Source organism: Carassius auratus, chromosome 9 (assembly GCF_003368295.1).
Source record: "Carassius auratus strain Wakin chromosome 9, ASM336829v1, whole genome shotgun sequence".
NCBI classification, from domain to species: domain Eukaryota; kingdom Metazoa; phylum Chordata; class Actinopteri; order Cypriniformes; family Cyprinidae; genus Carassius; species Carassius auratus.
In genome coordinates, this window is record NC_039251.1 from 3,333,730 (window position 1) to 3,352,929 (window position 19,200).

At 35.5% G+C, this 19,200-nt stretch overlaps 1 protein-coding gene; it reads left to right on the top strand.

Moving 5' to 3' along the window:
• Positions 1 to 19,200, top strand: part of LOC113109173 (NACHT, LRR and PYD domains-containing protein 12-like) — a 1,059,377-nt gene that overhangs the window by 933,841 nt on the left and 106,336 nt on the right.

The following is a 19,200-nucleotide window of genomic DNA, read 5'->3' on the forward strand; positions in this document are numbered from 1 at the left end:
GGCTTGACATTGGACATTCGAGAGTCTCAAATTTAGGGACCGTCTCTAAAGTTACATGTGATATTTTTATACACTTTTCTAACGTCAGTAGCATGTGAAGAGAATGACTTACAGTCATAAAAACAACTGTAATTGTTCATCTAGGTGACAGCTATAATGCACCATTAAATTGAATGTTTGATATTTATTAAAACAAACTGTAAGTCATATGTAAATTATGCTACTTTTTCACATGGGCTCAAAAGCAAATTTGAAGCTCAATAGCATTTGAGGAGAAAGACTTTGCAGTCATAAACCAATTGTAATGTGTTCATTTAGGTGTCAGCTACGATGCACAACTTATAAATTTTTTATATATATTAAAATAAAGTGTTACTAAAGTTATATATATTGTTCTGTGTATGTGATTTCAAAGTCTAGATGGGTCGGATTAACCATTTAACTGCCATATCCCTTAAAATTTGATTGCCAGAGGGTTACTGTAAATGCTTATGCCCGCTGGGCACAGTTTTCCCGATGCCACCGGGGTGGCGTTGCACTGACGGCTTGAGCCCGCCATCGCTGCTTGCAGCTATATTTTATTTATATACTTGTACTAGTTTTCACATAACGTGTAAACCTTTTACTAGTTAGACTTTTTCCAAAGACTTCCAAACTATAATTCCTGACTTAATGTATAATTAAGTTTCAATAACAATATACAATACTATACCATTCAAAAGCTTGACGTAAATAATCTAAATGTAACAAATAAAGATAACTGTAACCAATGTAACAAACAATGCTTTTCTTTCAATGTATCCCCTCTAAAAAACCTGAACATTAATAATAATTATAATAATAACAAATGTTTTTTTTGTAGAAAATAAGATTGCTAAAAGGATTTCTGAAGAATTGTGTGACTGGAGTAATGATGCAAAAAAAATAGTTTGAAAGTCAGCTTTGATTGTTCCTAATAAACTGTTTATCTGCTCCCCCAAGTGGATATGAAATTATGTTGTGGGATAATTCAATATATTCTAAATAAACTACAAACATAAAATTATGTAGATTTATTTTGTTCTCACATTCTTTCTTGTAACTCTTCCCTTCTCAGTGACAAACCTGAGGCTCATTATGCAGCTCATTATGCAGGCCTTCTCAGGTGTAAATCACAATGATATTCATGATAGTTGACGCCTACTTGCATATGACTTTTACCAACAAAAAGTGTCTTTAGAAAATGTAAATCAATATATTGTTTTCTGTGAGTGAGTAAACAAGATGATTTTCACCTAATTTAGAAAACAAGCTCCAGTTCTCAAAAGTCCCGGGAACCAATGTTATTTGTGTTTTTTGCCTTATTCAAGTGATTTAACATTAGTAGTTTTTCACCAACCACGCATAATATTTCTTTTCTCAAAAATACAATCATGTACATACATGCATTTCACATATTATTATAGCCAAGTTTGTTCTGATTACAGTTAGATTAGACTTTAGACATTTAGATATTTATAAGAAACTGAAAAAAGCACAAATGTCAGGGCATGAGAAAACTTCTATGTATTTATTATTTTTAGTATGACTTTCTCAAAGGCCCAACGTGGATAACAAAAACAAGTAAACTTCTTATTGATCTGGCATTTACTAATAAACCTGAAAGTTTAATAAAAATATATAATCTTCTGACAGGTTTGTCTGAACATAACATGATCCAGGTTGTTAGAAGATTAACAAAGAAACATTTGCAGAGTAATTTTCGTCAAAAAATTAAACCAGGATTAGTAGGAATCCCCAAGAGTAAAATTACAAGATTTGAAAATTATATAAAAATATTAATTGAGTTGATGCTTTACAGATCAAATGAAAAAAATATTCAAAAGTATACACAACAGTTAAAATGTAGACGAAATAGTGCATCCCTACCATGGCTTAATTCAGATAATCATCAACTAATGAAAAAGAGAGATCTTGCTTTGAAAAAGTCTTTGCTTACAAACACACAGGCATATATCCTAAGTTTTAAATAGTTAAGAAACAAAGTAGTGAAATTGGAAGGCAAAAACTGATATTTTGAGCAATTGATTGCAGAATCAGGAGGAAATGGCTCATCTCTTAGGAAGTGTATTAACAAGCTTTTAAATTGAGAATGCATACAAAGAAAACCATTGTTGGAGCTGCAAATAAAAAGAAACCATTGGTACTGATAACACTAAAATTGCCAATTAATTTAATAGATATTTTATCCAGTCTTTGGAAGAGCTTGCTATGTTTTGAGCCTGTACAATTACCTCAAAATGCAATAAATGACACATGCTCGTCCTTTTGTCTCTGAGGTTGATGATGGTAAGATACTTCAAATTATTAATCAGTTGAATAATTAGGACATGGGATGGATACAAAATTCTTAAAAAAATGTAGTGCTTGTTTGCTAAAGCCCTTGGTAAATTTGATAAACTTATCTAATAGAGTCAAGTCACCTTTATATATAGCGCTTTAAACAAAAACCATTCTGTCAAAGCAACTGAACAACATTCATTAGGAAAACAGTGTCAATAATGCAAAATGACAGTTAAAGGCAGTTCATCATTGATTTCAGTGATGTCATCTCTGTTCAGTTTAAATAGTATCTGTGCAATCATTTGCAATCAAGTCAACGACATTGCTGTAAATGAAGGGACCCCAACTAAGCAAGCCAGAAGCGACAGCGGCAAGGAACCAAAACTCCATCTGTGACCGAATGGAGAAAAAACCTTGGGAGAAACCAGGCTCAGTTGGGCGGCCAGTTCTCCTCTGACCAGACGAAGCCAGCAGTTCAATTCCAGGCTGCAATAGAGAAAGTACATTCCCCTCAAATTGGAAAACTTCTATTATATCCCCAATTCTTAAGGCAGAATCAATTGATAAGGTTCTGAATTATAGACCAATATCTGTACTCCCTGTAATCTCTAAAATTTTGGAGAAGTTGGAAGCTGAATAACTTGATCAACTATCTAGTAAAACATAATATACTTCACTCTAAACAGTTTGGTTTTAGTCCTAAGTATTCAACAGTAAACTGATTTCTAACAATTTATCAAGTGAGTTTTATAAAGTGGCAGTGTAGTAGGAGCAGTGTTTTTAGATCTCAAAAAGGCATTTGATACAGTGAATCATGAAATTATCCTACATAAATTACATTGATTTAGCTTCTCTCAGCAGGCAATAAATTGGTTTAGATCATATTTAGAGTCTCGATCAGTGTGCTAAAATAAATAATTCAAGATCAGCTTAATGAAACAATGAAGGGTTTCCCTCAAGGGTCAATTTTGGGTCCATTGTTGTTTTCCTGGTGGAAGAAGCTCTTCCTGAGCCTACTAGTGCGAGAGCGTAGGCTCCTTTAACGCCTGCTGGATGGAAGGAGGATGAAAAGTCCATGGTTAGGATGAGAGGCATCATTGATGTTCCCTGGCCTGCCCAGGTAGTGGTTGTGATAAATGTTCTCAATAGTAGTTAACTGTGTACTGGTGATCCGTTGAGCAGTTTTCACTACCCGCTGGAGTGCTTTACAGTCAGATGCAGAGCAATTGCTGTAACATACTGAGATGCAGTTTGTGAGTATGCTCTCAATGGTACAGCGGTAGAATTCAACAAGGATCCTGGGACTCAGGTTAAATTTCTTAAGGCTCTATAAGAAGTAAAGGCGCTGCTGTGCCTTTTTGACCAGGGTTGAGGTGTTAAGGGACCAGGTGAGGTCATTAGATATGTGGAAGCCAGGTAACTTCATGGATGAATAGGGAGTACAGAAGAGGGCTCAGTGCCCTGTGGCATGCTGGGGTTCAGGGTGATTATGGAGCATGAGAGGTTGTCTAACTTAACAGACTGAGATCTGTAAGTCAGAAAATATATCCTCACAGAAAATATAGAATCCAGTTGCAGAGGGATGTGCTGTTTACAAGCCTGCTGAGCATGGAGATCAGGGGATTACAGTGTTGAATGCAGAGCTGAAATCAATGAACAGCATTCTCACGTGTATTTTGACTGTCCAGTTAGGTGAGGGCAGAGTGAGGTTCTGTTGAGATGGCATCCTCTGTTGACCAAATTGGAATGGGTGTAGTGTAGCAGGTAGATAGGATTTTAAATGGGATGCAACCAGCCTCTCAACAGGACGGATGTCAGTAAGGACTGAGGCAGTGGAGTGCTTCGGTACTGGCATGATGGTGGAGGTTTTGAAACTAGTGGAGACAGTTGTTTGGGCCAGAGATATATTGAAAATTTCTGTGAAGACCTCAGCCAGCTGCTGTGCAAAGGCTTTAAGCACACGACCAGGTATTCTGTGGAGAGCTGCCTTCTGTGCATTCACCTTACATAGAGTGGAGTATACATCTGAGGTGGAGAGTGTGAGAGGCAGTTATTTGGAGTTCATTTATATGCCAATGATTTACTAAATTGCTGTAAGCAAACTAAATGTCAGTTATATGCATATGACAGTAATTTGTGTCGGCAAAAACTCCACGGTTAGCTGCAGATATATTAACAAATGAAATGACTGGTGTGTCACAGTGTCTGTGTTTCACCTTGAATTGTTCAAAAGCTGTCACAATCTTTCCAGGTCTCCAGCCAAATAGCTGACAAAGAAGAACGTTATATTCTGGTTAAAGGGATCCTTGATTCAAAAGAAGTAACATTATTTAACGTTTACAGACCACCAGGACAGGATAAATTAATAATTAAGAAAATATTTGAGTTAATAATCTCTGAAGTGTCAGGGACACTTATATGTGGAGGGGACTGGAATGTACAGTTGCATCCTACCCTAGACTCTTTAAATCCAACATAAAAGATAAATTGTGAATCCTCGTATGTTAAAAAAATTAAGGAAACTGGCATGATTGACATATGGAGGAATCTCCACCCATCTGTGAGACAGTTTACCTTTTTCTCCAGCTCTCACACAGTCTATTCAAGGGTTGATTATTTTTTCATGCTCCACTCAGACAGGCATAGAATTATAGGCTGTGATATAGGAACTAGGGATGTTTCAGATCATGCAGGAGTGTATTTAAGACTCCATTTGGATGTTCAATTCAAAAACACCAAATGGAGATTACATACACTAGTCTTTTAAATGAGCCCCAATGCATGGAATATATTAAAAAGGAAATTAAGGATTACATTGAATTAAATAATAATGAAGAAATGTCACCAAGTGTTCTATGGGATGCCGCTAAGGCAGTGTTAAGAGGAAAACTTTTAAAGTGGTCCTCAAGGGAAAAAAAAAGAAATGCAGAAGGTACTGACCGATTTATCAAGCACATTAAAAACACTTGAACAAAAACATATTGAATTAAAAAAACCTCAAATTCTTGAAGAAATAAAAGTAATAAAACATCTAATAAATAAGATACTGGATAATCAAGTAGAGACTAAACTTAAATATATCAAACATTAGTTATTATGAGAATGTACCCAGAGCTACAAAAAATGTTAGCATGGAAACTACGTGAACAGCAAACTGAAAGGTCAGTTTTCAGAATTAAAAATCCAGAATCCAATGTAAAGTGCTATAAACCGGAAGAGAAACTAAGGTCATATGAAATTTATTATAAAAAATTATATTCCCAACCAGAAGCAGCAGACCCTTCTATTATTGAACATTTTCTGGAATCTATAGACTTACCATCAGTAGGACGAACACAAAACAAACTGTTAACACGAGAAATAACAGAAGCAGAAATTGATAGGGCCATATCAAATTTAAAGACGAATAAAGTACCAGGGGGGGATGGCTATCCAGCAGAGTGGTACAAAACATTTAGGGAATTATTAAAACCTATGCTCTTAAAATGTTTTAACCATGTTCTTAAAGCGGGAGAGACACCAATATCATGGAAACAAGCTATTATATCAGTAATACCAAAAGCTGGAAAAGATAAGACAGAGTGTGGGTCATACAGACCGATTTCTATTTTAAATATAGATTATAGATTATATGCTTCGATAATTGCAAAAAGATTAGAAAATATAATTCCTGAACTGATTGATACTGACCAAACAGGATTTGTGAAAAACAGACAGACACAAGATAATGTAAGACAAGCATTATTTCTGATTGATAGCATGAGCAAAAATAATTCAAAATCTTTGGTAATTAGCCTCGATGCCGAAAAGGCTTTCGACTCGGTGCGATGGGAGTTTTTGTATCTGGTATTGCAATGTTTTGGTTTCAATAAAGAGGTTATTGGAAGTCTTAAACAACTATATCATTTACCAACAGCTCAAATTAAAATAAATGGTAATGTCTCTAGTTCAATTACATTGGAACGGGGATGTCGCCAGGGATGCCCATTAAGTCCCACACTTTTTGCACTGTTTATAGAGCCACTGGCTCAAGCAATTAGAGAAAATGTAGATATATCAGGATTCCAATTTAAAGGAAATGAACACAAAATATGTTTATATGCGGATGATATTCTTATGACAATCTCCGACCCAGACTCCAGTTTACCTAAACTTATGTCATGCCTTGAACAGTTTGGGTGGTACTCAGGATACAGGTTAAATTTGGACAAAACTCAGACCCTCGCATTTAATTATTCACCACAGGAGAACATACGTAATAAATATAATTTTAAGTGGAAAACTAATAGTATTAAATATTTAGGAGTTATTATACCAAAGAATGTGACAAAAATATATAATCTAAATTATGAACCCATGACAAAAGAATTAAAAGTAGAATTGGACAGGTGGATGCCCCTAACCCTCGGTTGGTATAATCGAACTGAAATTATTAGAATGAACGTTTTACCGCGATTATTGTTTCTATTTCAATCACTGTCTGTAGAGATTCCGAAAAAACAGTTTAATAACTGGAATCGAATGATTTCTAGATTCATATGGAAAAATCTGAAGCCTAGGGTCAGACTTAAAACACAACAGTTATCAAAAGAAAGAGGAGGTCTGTCCCTTCCCTGTTTGGAGGATTATTATAAAGCAGCACAATTGAAATATTTAGTTTGTTGGTGTAACAATGAGTACGATGCAAGATGGAAAGAATAAGAATTCAGCCAGCTGGACATTCCGCTCCCCTCCTTATTGGGGGATAAAACCATTGAGATTAAGTACTCTAACAAACTGACCCATTGGACAATGGTTCCTCTCAATATTTGGTTCAAGGAATGTAAAAATTTTAAGCTCGAGAAACAAGCACGGTTGTCAAGATGGGTGGCCTATGACAAAGATTTTAAACTTGCTCAGTTGGACTCAAGGTTTAAACAATGGACGTTGAAAGGCATCACATCATATTGTACAATCTCATCCAATAAAGGTTTAAAGAGCTTCCAACATTTTAATGACACCTATATATTACAAAAACAGGACTTCTTTAGATATTTGCAACTTAGGAACCATTATAATAAAAATATAAAAAATAATGAAAAAATTGAAATGACTATCATCAATGTTTTTATTGATGCGTATAAGAGTGGAAGTCATAAGAGAATGATATCAAGAATATATTCAAGCATACAATCTTCTAAAAATAACTCTACATTATATGTGAAAGATAAATGGGAGAAGGAAGCAAACATAATTTTATCTGATGAAGAATGGCTTAATATTTGTAAAACACAGTATACTACCTCTAGCTCAGGTCAGTGGAGATAATTCTCATGGAAGAATATAATAAGATTTTTCATTAATCCAAAAAGAAAATATTTACAGGTTGGATATCTGGAATCTGCACTCTGTTGGAGGCAATGTAATAGTTCTATGGCTGATTACTTTCACATATTTTGGAAGTGTCCAGCAATTCAATCTTATTGGTTAGAGGTAATCACTGAAATAAAACTGATATTGGGATTTGAAATTGAAAACAGCTTTGGTATCATATATTTAGGAAACATACCAACTGATTGTAGTACTCAAGATAAATACCTTCTCAAACTTGTATTGGTTGCTAGTAAAAAAGCAGTAACTAAGAAATGGTTGAATGAGAATCCACCAACAAAAGCAGAATGGATAATGATTGTAAAAGATATGTGTGACATGGAGAAACTCACATTCTCTCTAAGATTAAACATGGATACATTTTACAAGTACTGGTCAAAATGGTTAAAGTATAGGAGTATTGATGGAACATGGTGAGTTATTGTAAGTGGACTGCAATGTCTTTTTTTTTTTTGTTAATTATAATTTTCTTTCTTTCTTTCTCTTCCAAGACCATTGGGAGAGCAACCCCTGATATGAAGTTAACTGTATATGAACAACATAATGGTTTGTGATACCCCTAATGACCTGTCTGTTCTGTTCTTTTACATGTGTAAATTAAGTTAAAATTAAATTAAGTATAAAAAAAGCTGTCACAATGTGTTTTTCAATAATAATACTTACTACTGATTGTATGAGACAATTATTCCATTCTATATTAGGTCAGAGAGTTGTTTATATTAAAGCAAGCATAAGAAAATATTCAAAACATGGAAATTAATTGTCTAATGTATAGAATTAAAATTATATATGGTGTCCTCACATTGATCAGATGTTCTGGTGAATCAACCCAGTGGCGTGTCCATTTAGCTTTTCCTTCCAAAGCAGCGTATGGGATCGAAGTGCATTGAGAGCAGAACAGCGTGATTTTGACCGAAGTGGGGATTTTCAGAAAGTCTGATAATTCTGGTTTTCACTCGCTCTCAGACACAATTCAGACAGATTCACCTACAGACACAAAAACGGCACTGCATTTAACATACAGGCCTAAATTTTACATGATTCTGATGAGCAACGTTTTACACATTTCTTTAATAAAAGTTTATAAATAATCAAAATATAAACAAAGAAGACTTTTGACGTTAAGAATATTTAAATGAACGCAAAATACAAATATAAATGTTTGACTTTTTTATATACATTTTTTTTATATCATTGGAATTTAAACTAGGAATCGATAAGAATCAGAATCAGAATCGAAAAAATTCAAACGATACCCAACCCTAGTAATGAATAATGTGATTAAACAGTTTTGATCTCCATTAAGACAGACAATTTGGATAAAATTCCTGAAAGTGGAATAAAGTTTTTTTTTTTTTTTTTTTTTAATGAGGGTTAAAATTATTTAGATTATGTTTTAATTAATTTTTTACATTTTAAATCTCAGTTCAATGATGGATCACACATTGATTTGTACTTTCTCTTTACTAATGGATTCACAGCTAAACTGATCTGATCGGAGAGAGTGAAGAGTGTGTCATTGTTCTCTACAGGTTGAGAGATTGTGGCGTCACAGATGAAGGTTGTTCTGCTCTGGCTTCAGCTCTGAGATCAAACCCCTCACACCTGAGAGAACTGGATCTGATTGGGAATAAAATAAGAGATTCAGGAGTGAAGCGTCTCTGTGCTGGATTGAAGGATCCTCAATTTGAACTGGAGAAATTGTGGTAAGATTATATATGACACACTGTAAAATATTTGTGAAGTGAAAAACAAATCATCCAGAAAGCCAGAAAACACAATGACAAGACAGACAAAATGTTAAAATTATGTATTGTTTGTGAATGTAATATTTACTACTGATTGAATGAGACAACTGTCAATCAAGATACAGAGATACAGAAAGTAAAGCATTGTGTGTCTTTGTTTCTTGTTCATGTGTGGACTTCAGTGTTCATATTAAACCTGTTTCTGCATTAGCAACACCTTTAAATGGATTGTCTGTTTACACTAAGTGCTAATAGTCTGTCAAAGGCTTGACTGTTATCAAATTACTAAAGAAACCAATCAGATAAGTGAGAGGGTAAGAACAGTGGGCTTTTGAGGCAACCGACCCGAGGGGGACATTTATCCCATTGTATGTATATTAGCTAAGAGAGGTGTTTAGATAAAAAAAACATAATAAAATATTCAAAACTTGAAAATAAAATGTCTAACTTGTATATAATTAAATATATATGTGGTGTCCTCATGTTGATCAGATGTTCTGGTGAATCAATCACATGCAGCTCATATTGTTCCCAAACGCAGAAGCGTGAGTCTCTTCCTGCAGCTTCAAGTACAGCTTTACTGATCAGCTTTAGGCTTTAGGAAGAGACAAGTAAGGACACTAGAAATTAGCATCTGTTTACAATGAATATAATTAAACAAAGAATCTGTTATTACGTACTGTTTTGCAAAGCACTGTAGTACATTGAGGTTTTAGTACTATCTGCCACAATTTACGTATGAATAATATCTCGCAGTGTAGGTAATCTCAGCTTTTGTTATCCTTGAGTGATGGAGAAATACACACGCACACACTCCACAATTCTATACATTTTAATACAAAATCAAAATAGCACTTTAAACCTCAGTTGTTTAATGAAGAGTTTTCGCTGAGAATTTCACTAGTAATTTCATTACTGCTCAATCACTAGCAGAATTAATTCTGTAACTATAGCAATCTAAACTAGTTCTGCCTACAAGGATTGTACTGCGCGCACACACACACACACAAACACACACACACACACATACAGACACATAATCACTCAAACACAGAAAAAACAATACTGTTAATGCTGCCCTATGATTTGTCAATAAAAATGCTTAGAAACAAAGTTAAAGTGAAAAGTTATTTGTTTTGAAGTAATCAAACTCCACCGCTTCACTGTAAGTAGATAGACGCTGCACAGACAGGCAGGACTAATTTACTTAAAATCACATTCTCACAAATGCATTCAAATAAATGTAATGTAATTTGATTTAACCTTCTGGAGTCGATTAACGCGGATACGCGTTATGGGTCATTTTCTCCTGATAACTCCGAAAAGAACTTAAATTACACTTTCAGTTTTAATCGTACAGATAAGAGCAATACTTCAATCGAATCTGTAAAGGGTCTACTTTTTTTTGGATACAGACATAATAACAACAAAACTTTGTGCACTTATAAAATAAAGATAACAAACAAGGTGCGCTGTCTGCAGCCTTTGTCTGCGCTGATCTTCATTTACAAACACGTCATTAAAATGAACTGAAACTCCATGAATACTCAACGAAGAGACATGAGAGAGATATCTATATAAAGCTTGACATGTCTGCTTTCAAACTGAACAATTGCCACCAAAAACAGATATTCTGTGATAAAGTAATCCATATGAAAACAACGCGATGTCTGTTTTTCATGTCTCCCTTCATTATATTTAATGTGTCCATGCCCCCGCGCTGAACGCGCTTTTCAGATTCAAACTGAAGCGCGTGGCTTGAATACGCCCACACAGAAGAAAAGGCAGCGAGACTGTTCAAGTTTTTCATTTTACTGTTTGCTTCATGATGAGAGGAATAAGACATAAATCACCCCAAAAAGATGTGATGTGGTTGAGGATATGAGAAATGGATTTCCTCAGAAAAAAAAAGAATGAAGCACTTTATTCAGCAGAGATCAAAAACATGAGTAAGTCTCTTTTTATTTATTTATATACTTTTACTAGTTTTCACATAACTTGTAAACACTTTACTAGTTAGACTTTTTCCAAAGACTTTTTCCAAACTATAATTCGTGACTAAATGTATAATCAAGCGAAACATTATGAAGTTTCAATAACAATATACAATACTATACCATTCAAAAGCTTGATGTAAATAATGTAAATGTAACAAATAGATAACTATAACAAAAGTAAAAACAATGCTGTTCTTTCAATTTATTCCCCCTAAAAAACTGAAAAATATTCTCAGCTCTTTTCAACATTAATAATAATAATAATAATAATGATAAGAATAATAACAATAAATTTTTTGTAGAAAATAAGATTGTTAAAAGGATTTCTGAAGGATTGTGTGACTGGAGTAATGATGCCAAAAAATTAGTTTGAAAGTCAGTTGATTGTTCCTAATAAACTGTTTAACTGCTCCCCCTAGTGGATATGAAATTATGTTGTGGGATAATTAAATATATTCTTAATAAACTACAAATATAAAATCATATAGATTTATTTTGTCCTCACATTGTTTCTTGTAACTCCTCACTCACAGTGGCACAGCTGAATGAGAGGCTCATTATGCGGGCCTTTGTCTTCTCAGGTGTAAATCACAATGATTTTCATGGTAGTTGACGCCTACTCGCATGACTTTTACCAACAAAAAGTGTCTTAGAAAATTTAAATCAATATATTGTTTTCTGTGAGTGAGTAAACAAGATGATTTTCAAATAATTTAGAAAGAAAAATTCTAGGCTAAAAGCTCCAGTTCTCAAAAATTCCGAGAACCATTGTTCTTTGTGTTTTATGGCCTTTTTCAAGTGTTTTAACATTTTTAGTTTTTCACTAACAACGCATAATTTTTTTTTTCTCAAAAACACAATTATGTACATACATGCATTTCACATATTATTATAGCCCAGTTTGTGCTGATTACAGTGAGATTAGACTTTACCCATTTAGATATAAGATATTTTCTAATGTCTAATTATAAATCCAACAGCATAAGGTGAAAATAACTATATACATAAGTGAGTGGAAATGGCAAGTCAAAACATGAATCTTTGACACTTTTCATCATTGACTTGCAGAATATTTTCTGTGATGTTACTGTTAGACAGTGCTGGGAAGGTAATATGTTACGGTTACCCTGTTTAAAATGTAATAGCAGTGTAACTGTTTAAATTCCTTTAAAAATTGTAATGCAACCGATTACATTTGATAAATGTAAAATACTTTAAACTGTTATTCATTTTAAAACATTTAACCTCTTAACCCGCACCCCGACACGGGTGTCCTGAACTCCCCTTGTTTTCACTTAATTCACATAATTATGAATATATTAAATTAAATGGTAAGATTAAATGGTAGGATGTCAGAGAGAATTGACAAATGACATGGTGTCGGCAGCAGTGAGAGGTCGGGCAGGTGTTGGCTCGCTGCTATCAAGCCAACAGTTTCCTAAAAATTACTTTGTTCATTACCACTTTTTTCGAAGTAAGATTATTTTATGGACTTTGTTTTATGTTGTGGCACTTATAGTCAATTCTGTACGGCCGTGTATGGAATTGACTTAAGCTCAGTATACAGAAAATGTGATCACCTGTTCATTGCCTGTTTGACAATTTGCATTCTATCGCAGTATTCTTAATTATGGGAAGGCGATTATTCTAACTGTTACATCGAAAAATAATGATAAAATATAAACCATCAAAATTGTTGAGGAAACTTTCTGGATACCTGCTTTTTACACTGTTGCTTGCGGGTGATGTGCGTCTGAATCCTGGTCCATGTGCGGACGAGATGGGCTAAGATTGGCACCATCAAACTACATTTGCTAGGAGTGTGAATCAGCGTTCAACTTTGGAGGATATGACCTTGAGCTATGGTAATTCTATTGACTGTGATTTGCCTACTGTGGATGTTGGTCAAGCGGGTGAGTCTTTCATTGACTTAACACCGGTTAACACTGGACAGTGTTTTCTCTACTTGTGGACAGTGTTTTCTCTACTTCCTGTAGCTAATTGGCTTTCTGTAGCTAATCGTAGCTCCATGTAGCTGTTTTTATTTAATTTTTTTTCTCTAGAATCTTTATCTTACTATCACTCTCTTTAAAGTGATAAAATATAACTTAATTCACACCATATTTCTGATATTATCGATCAATCTTATCAGATTAACTTTGATAGTTCACATTTATTTTATTTCTATCCGTGAGTGCAGTACACCTGCAAAGTGTTAGCACTCGTTAGCTTGTCATTAGCGTTTTCATTTGAACCTATCACTGTTTTCTACTCTCCTCATTCTCACTCCGGTTTTTCACAAGTTCATCAAACAACCGCAGTAAGTCCAAGTACGGTGAGTAATGGCTATTGTTATTTGCACCTCTTGCCACATGTACAGTTTATCTATCTCTGTCGCAGATGAGGGATTCACATGTGATAAATGCTGGGAAATAGTTAGGCTGACAGAGAAGATTTCAGAATTAGAGACACGCGTCCAAACTTTAATTGAGGACAGTAAGAATGTTAGGGCTCTAGATACGGCTTTGGATGCGTCTAGCTCAGGGACTCCTGTACATTGTTCGGTTCCGGAAACAGAGCCCCTGCAGCAGGGCAACTGGGTGATGGTAAGGCAGCATAGTCGTGGGTCAAAACACTGCTTTTCTGTTCCGATCAAAACATTAAACAGGTTCTCCCCACTCAGTGATGCACCCACTGAGAAACCTGATGAAAGTGCTCTAGTTATTGGCGATTCTATTGTACGGAACGTGAATATAGAGACACCAGCCACCATAGTCAAATGTTTACCGGGAGCCAGAGCGCCTGACATCTTGGCAAATTTAAAAGTGCTGGCTAATACTAAACGTAAATACAGTAATATTGTTATTCATGCCGGCGCTAATGATGTTCGACTTCGCCAGTTGGAGATCACTAAAAATAACATTAAAGAGGTGTGTGAACTTGCAAGCACGATGTCAGACACTGTAATATGCTCTGGTCCCCTCCCTGCTTACCGTGGTGACGAGATGCATAGCAGATTGTCATCACTCAATGGCTGGATGTCTAAGTGGTGCCCACTGAATAACATAGGTTTCACAGACAATTGGACAAGCTTTTGGGGCAGACCTGACCTGTTGAAAAGAGATGGTCTTCATCCCTCCTGGGGTGGCGCCATTCTTCTCTCTAGAAAAATGGCAAATAGTCTAAGAGTTTATACTTGACTAACTGGGGCCCAGGTCAGGAAGCAGACTGGCTAAACCGACCATCTGCTAGCTGCCTGCCGTCACAGAGGTCAGTTAATTCTCAGCACATAGAGACTTTTTCACCTAGATATCACACTATAGAGACTGTGTCTGTTCCCCGAACTAGAAAATACAAAAAACGTCCAAACCAAGTTAAGATTAACAATTTAATTGAGGTTCAACAAATAAAAAAAACGATGCAATATGGATAAACACATGTTAATGATAAATCCCCTGTTATGTTTGTACTGGCTACGTTAGGGGAAGTCGTGGCCTAATGGTTAGAGGGTCGACTTAGGTGCCCTTGAACAAGGCATCGAACCCCCAACTGGTCCCCGGGCGCCGCAGCATAAATGGCTGCCCACTGTTCCGGGTGTGTGCTCACAGTGTGTGTGTGTGTGTTCACTGCTCTGTGTGTGTGCATTTCGGATGGGTTAAATGCAGAGCACAAATTCTGAGTATGGGTCACCATACTTGGCTGAATGTCACTTCACTTCACTTTTTCACTCACTTTACTGTATACAGGCCACCAGGGCACCATACAGACTTTATTAAAAGAGTTTGGTGATTTTACATCCGAGTTAGTTCTGGCTGCAGATAAAGTTTTAATAGTTGGTGATTTTAATATCCATGTTGATAATGAAAAAGATGCATTGGGATCAGCATTTATAGACATTCTGAACTCTATTGGTGTTAGACAACACGTTTCAGGACCTACTCATTGTCGAAATCATACTCTAGATTTAATACTGTCACATGGAATTGATGTTGATAGTGTTGAAATTATTCAGCCAAGTGATGATAACTCAGATCATTATTTAGTTCTGTGCAAACTTCAAATAGCCAAAATTGTAAATTCTACTTCTTGTTACAAGTATAGAAGAACCATCACTTCTACCACAAAAGACTGCTTTTTAAGTTATCTTCTTGATGTATCCAAATTCCTTAGCATATCCAAAACCTCAGAACAACTTGATGATGTAACAGAAACTATGGACTCTCTCTTTTCTAGCACTTTAAATAAAGTTTCTCCTTTACGCTTAAGGAAGGTTAAGGAAAACAGTATGACACCATGGTATAATGAGCATACTCGCACCCTAAAGAGAGGAGCCCGAAAAATGGAGCGCAGCTGGAGGAAAACAAAACTAGAGGTATTTCCTATTGCTTGGCGGGAAAGTAACCTATCCTACAGAAAAGCATTAAAAACTGCTAGATCTGATTACTTTTCTTCTCTTTTAGAAGAAAACAAACATAACCCCAGGTATTTATTCAATACAGTGGCTAAATTAACGAAAAATAAAGCCTCAACAAGTGTTGACATTTCCCAACACCACAGCAGTAATGACTTTATGAACTTTACTTCTAAAATCGATACTATTAGAGATAAAATTGCAACCATTCAGCCGTCAGCTACAGTATCACATCAGGCAGTGCACTATAGACCCCCTGAGGAGCAGTTCCATTCATTCTCTACTATAGGAGTGGAAGAATTGTATAAACTTGTTAAATCATCTAAACCAACAACATGTATGTTAGACCCTATACCATCTCCTAGCTCCTAAAAGAGGTGCTTCCAGAAGTCATAGATCATCTTCTGACTATTATTAATTCCTAATTGTCATTAGGAAATGTCCCCAAAACCTTCAAACTCGCTGTTATTAAGCCTCTCATCAAAAAACCACAACTTGACCCCAAAGAACTAGTTAATTATAGACCTATCCTGAATCTCCCTTTTCTGTCCAAGATACTAGAAAAGGTGGAATCCTCACAATTATATTCCTTCTTAGAGAAAAATAGTATATGTTAGAATTTCCAGTCAGGATTTAGAGCATATCATAGTACTGAGACTGCTCTCCTTAGAGTTACAAATGATCTGCTCTTATCATCTGATCGTGGGTGTATCTCTCTATTAGTTTTATTGGATCTTAGTGCTGCGTTTGACACAATTGACCTTGAAAAACTAATGGAATGCATAGTCGATATAAAAAATTTGATGAAGAGTAATTTCTTACTGCTAAATTCTGAAAAAACAGAGGTGTTAATTATAGGACCTAAAAACTCTGCTTGTAATAACCTAGAACACTATCTTAGACTTGATGGTTGCTCTGTCAATTCTTCGTCATCAGTTAGGAACCTAGGTGTGCTATTTGATCGCAATCTTTCCTTAGAAAGCCACTTTTCTAGAATTTGTAAAACTGCATTTTTCCATCTAAAAAAATATCTAAATTATGGCCTATGCTCTCAATGTCAAATGCAGAAATGTTAATCCATGCATTTATGACCTCAAGGTTAGATTATTGTAATGCTTTATTGTGTGGTTGTTCTGCACGCTTAGTAAACAAACTACAGCTAGTCCAAAATGCAGCAGCAAGAGTTCTTACTAGAACCAGGAAGTATGACCATATTAGCCCGGTTCTGTCAACACTGCACTGGCTCCCTATCAAACATCGTATAGATTTTAAAATATTGCTTATTACTTATAAAGCCCTGAATGGTTTTGCACCTCAGTATTTGAATGAGCTCCTTTTACATTATACTCCTCTACGTGCGCTATGTTCTCAAAACTCAGGCAATTTGATAATACCTAGAATTTCAAAATCAACTGCGGGCGGCAGATCCTTTTCCTATTTTGCGCCAAAACTCTGGAATAACCTACCTAACATTGTTCGGGAGGCAGACACACTCTTGCAGTTTAAATCTAGATTAAAGACCCATCTCTTTAACCTGTCTTACACATAACATACTAATATGCTTTTAATATCCAAATCCGTTAAAGGATTTTTAGGCTACATTAATTAGATAAACCGGAACCGGAAACACTTCCCATAACACCCTATGTACTTGCTACATCATTAGAAGAATGGCATCTACGCTAATGTTTGTCTGTTTCTATCTTATTCCGAGGTCACCGTAGCCACCAGATCCAGTCTGTGTCCAGATCAGAGGGTCACTACAGTCACCCGGATCCAGTACGTATCCAGACCAGATGCTGGATCAGCACCTAGAAAGGACCTCTACTGCCCTGAAAGACAGCGGAGACCAGGACAACTAGAGCCCCAGATACAGATCCCCTGTAAAGACCTTGTCTCAGAGGACCACCAGGACAAGACCACAGGAAACAGATGATTCTTCTGCACAATCTGAATTTGCTGCAGCCTGGAATTGAACTACTGGTTTCGTCTGGTCAGAGGAGAACTGGCACCCCAACTGAGCCTGGTTTCTCCCAAGGTTTTTTTCTCCATTCTGTCACCGATGGAGTTTCGGTTCCTTGCCGCTGTCGCCTCTGGCTTGCTTAGTTGGTGTCACTTCAACTACAGCGATATCGTTGACTTGATTACAAATAAATGCACAGACACTATTTAACTGAACAGAGATGACATCACTGAATTCAATGATGAACTGCCTTTAACTATCATTTTGCATTATTGACACACTGTTTTCCTAATGAATGTTGTTCAGTTGCTTTGACGCAATGTATTTTGTTTAAAGCACTATATAAATAAAGGTGACTTGACTTGAATTGACCGGTGACTACATTTCAGGCCGGCGTTCCATCAGGCGATGTTCCATCAGCTATATCAAACCATGTGCAAAGGATTACATCAATATTTTTGAATAAATCAACGCACAAGATAAATGTGGCAATTGTAAAGCATCATTGTTTTAAGCATTTTAGAACAGTAAATTATGCTTCTATTCTTTGGGATTGTCGATCGAAACCAAGCGGAATACTAGGTGGACAATTAAACATTTGAGGTGTTATTCATAAAAATTATCAAAATACACCATATTTTACATTAATCAAATTTAGATTTTTTTATGTTTATCAGAAACATGGTTGCATGAAAATTCCCCCATTGATATTTTAAATGTGTGTGGTTATCAAATGTATACACAAGATTGAATAGATGGAAGGGGTGGAGGTTTGCTATTTTATGTTAAGGATAGTATAAGATGGGAGCAATTTCAGTGGTCTTGTATGAACAAGATATATTGTTCTTAAATTTTTATTGTCTGAGAAAATGTCAATTGTTGTAATTGGAATTTAAAGACCACCATCTGCTAAGGCTGTATTTTATGAAAAATTGGATGCTCTTATCAAAAAATGTGACGCAAATGAGGAGATAATTTTATTAGGAGATTTTAATGTAAATTGGAAGGATGAATTACAAAGGAAGAAATTAAAAACTTTAACTGGTCATTATGAGGGTCAACCAGGCTAACTAGGTATTCCAAAACATGCATTTATCTGGCTTTTACAAATAGACCAGGAAGGATAAAGAAATGCTATAATCTGGTAACTGGTCTATCTGATCATAATATGATTTTGATTGTAAGAAAGCTCACTAAAACCAGATTTAATTTAATATCTGAAAAGAAAGTAGAAAAATATAAAATATCTAAAAGTCAGTTGGATAGTCTTGAAAAAACAATTAACCTGTTAACTTGCACCTGGACACAGGTGCACTGAACTATCTTTGCTCAAATTATTCTTATTGTATTTTCCTAGTGCTCAAACAAATCACTTCTGATGTCTATATT